The sequence below is a fragment of the Corvus brachyrhynchos genome, unplaced genomic scaffold (assembly GCF_000691975.1).
Source record: "Corvus brachyrhynchos isolate BGI_N302 unplaced genomic scaffold, ASM69197v1 scaffold412, whole genome shotgun sequence".
Classification (NCBI taxonomy): Eukaryota; Metazoa; Chordata; class Aves; order Passeriformes; family Corvidae; genus Corvus; species Corvus brachyrhynchos.
This window is the reverse complement of record NW_008236761.1, coordinates 206,355-209,646: the sequence shown is the minus strand read 5'-3', so window position 1 is coordinate 209,646 and position 3,292 is coordinate 206,355.

Sequence of the window (3,292 nt, the reverse complement as noted above, 5' to 3'; positions counted from 1 at the left end):
CAGCAGCTGGGTGCTATAAGCTCCCCCTGCTCCAGCCGCGGACAGAGCGGCACTGCCAAGCGTTCCCAAGCTGTGACACGGTGGCTGCCAGCCAGGGACTGTCAGGAGGCTTAAACTGTCCCACCAGGCGCACGTGCCCGCCCGGATTCCCCGGACTGCCAGGCCTGGACGTGGTTGAGCACAGACACAGGCTCTGGAGAGTGCCACAGCCTGTTCCGCAGCAGCAGCAGCACAGCCTGGCCCCGGCAGAGCCCACAGGCAGGGTTTGACGTCTCTCGGCACGACTCAGTGTGGATGAACTTCTGCCTCCAACTCCAGCAGTCACAGCCCAGCCCCGGCCTTGCAGGCACACAGAGGTGCTTTGAGCGCGTTTCAGGAAGGCGTTCCAGCCACACGAACCTGCAGGGACGGTGGCTCCCGGCGGGCACACCGGGTGCAAAGTCTGCATCCTGCAGCGCCCTTCGGCCCTTTGGCACGGCTGGAGACTGCGGAGAAAACTTCCACACAGATGCGGGGCAGTCACATAAATATTAATGAATAAATACTCCACGGCGCTGTGGAAACTGTATGAAAATACATGGCAGTACATGGCTGGTGCGTTTTTCAGCTGCATTCCCACTTACTAATTGCTTGTATTAAACCAGCACCCCAAAGCCTCGTCTGACTGACAGCTCTACAAACCCAGCGTGGTGCTTGCAAAGGAACTCACCCACTCCCTGACCATCCAGAGCTCCCAGAGAAGAAACCACGTGTTCAAAACTCCAAATAAAGCCACATCTTTGTTATTCTGGACACCTGCCTGTTATATTTTTTGTCCTCCCTGCTTTCCTGCAGAGACAGGGTAGTTTATACCCTGTTGTAGCGTTTATTTTCTAATTGTGTATTAATTAGCATTTTCCCTGTGGTTTTGCACTTTGCATCTCAGGGATTACCCAACACAGCTGAGTTAAATCCAAGCCACCTCGCCCCTGGGTGTCCTGACACCTGCTGTACCACTAAACTGCGTATGTGGCAAAAATGAGAGTGCAGGGCAGTTTGTATCTGAAATAAATCCAAATGAAGCCCCCTGGATCTTACCTCTGGCACACGCTCAGGTGGGATGGGATTTGCAAAGCTTTTTGTTTAGTTTAGTTACCACTGTAAGGACTTTTACAAATAAAAAGCTGGCAATAAAATCTAAGACCAAGCTTTTCTTTTTCATCACTGTGAATGGAATCCTTGTCCAGTCATTATATATAAAGCATGACAAGGTACAGACTTTCTTTGGACTTGGTTGATTTTTATCCAAGTCGATATTTTAAAATATATATTCCATATATATATATATATACACATATATATATATATATTTGTACACAGACACACAGTGTTTTGGTTGCATTCCTTTAGGCACCTTTCAGTGGCCAAAATAACATTCCTGAATGCATAAACGTTTTGAGAGACTCTCATTCAAAAAAAAAAAAAAAAAGAAACATTTTTCAGAAGAGCTTTCTGGACAGTGTTCTGTCTTTGGCCAGTTTCAGAAGTGACATTTCCATTCTCTAACAACTTAAAAACCATTTGAAACTCCAGCTAAGTTTCAGTTGGATTGCAGTCATCCCTCTGTGCCGCAGCAGCGGCTCCCATGAAGCCCTCAGCAGATTGTTGTTTCTGCAAACGCAGGGGAATCCTCAAAATCCCTATTTTCATCCACCCTGTCTTTCCTGGCTTTGTGCTCCCAGTTTCAGGCTGTTTCCAAGGGGTACACTGCGCAATACTTAAAGCACTTGATGAACAAGCAAAAACAGCAGTAATGAAACAATAATTAAAGCCCCCAGTGGGCAGACCTTGAGCAGCTCCAGTGCCCTGGCAGGCTGTGGAGAAGTGCAGGCCACACCCCACACCGGGTACAAAGTTCTTAATCAACATTTACACAACCTCTCCTCTGAGTCTCGTGTTTCAGGTTTGCTCAGCTCGGGGAGCCGCGCGGGGTGAGGGACTCACGGCACACAAAGATCAGATCAGCTCAGCTCAGCTCAGCCGCGAGTTGGTTTTAATGTTGCCTGTTCCATGCAAAGGCTTCCCCGCTGACGCCCCTTTAATTACATGGACACTTCGGTTATCAGCACCGCTTCCCCCCACTCCAGCAGCAGGCTTTCCACCAGGCAGCCGCCAGTTTGTAGTGCGGTGATAATTTCCACGGCACATTTCACCTTGGGAATGCCGCGCAAGCACCAACTCAGTGAATGCCCTCTGGCAGCATCCCCCGGAGGCGGGGAAGCGGCGTCACCCACGTGTGCTCCAAGGGAAGTGTTCATGATGCACAACCACTCGCTCAGGACACGGGCTCCAGCAACCCAGAGTGCTACGGACATTCCAGTCTCAGTTCAACCCTGTATTTTTCCCAGAGAATCACCACAAGCAGGAAATGCTATAGATTTGCACCAGATGTATGGTTGCCACGGGAAACGGAACTCTCAAAACTCCCTCTTATTTTTTAATTCACATAAAACCTCCCTCAGAAATTGCTCCCTCAAGGGCCTTATCCTTGCTCTAGGCCACCTTTTTACAGGACCTAAGGGTTTGGAATTTTTGGTACTTTGTTACATTTTGGTGAGAAGTTTATTACGTTTTCTCTACATAGTTTGGGTTGCTGTTAACCTGCATCACACAGCAGTTATTTCATCTGGCCTTTAAACTGGCAGATGAGGAGACAATCAAGATGCTCTTTCTCTTCTTTCCTCCAGGCTTTACTGTGATACTCCAAATAACAAAATAATGATGTCACCATCTGATGTGACGGGGTCAAATTATGATTTTTTTGCTGTCAAACACCTCATTCAGCTGCACTGGCGGGTGGATTTTCTCACCTACTGGCGAGATTTAAGAAAATAAAGGAGTTGAAAAGAAGTATGTGGGAGAAAACACAACAAAAACGTTTCCCTGGCTTCTTGATGTGAATGAGCACAGCAGTAACTGATACTTGGGTATTTCTATCATATTTGTGAAAGAAAAGGACTACAGAGAACACTCTCAAGGCTGTGACTTGTATAAGATTACTGACCTCTTTCTGCAGGAACCACACGAATTCTTCTGTTAATCCTTGAAATCCCCACCTCTCCGGGGTGTCCCTGAGCATGACAGCTTTGTCAGCTGAGTTCTGCCCAACTGGGGCAGCCCAGGGGACCTCCAACGGTGTGCTGACACAGATTACTAATGCCATCAGTCTCCGAAATTGCTTCGGGTTATTTCACTACACCTATGAAGAAACCTGACGGATCTGGCTCTCGTCCATCTGTTTGTCCCACATTCG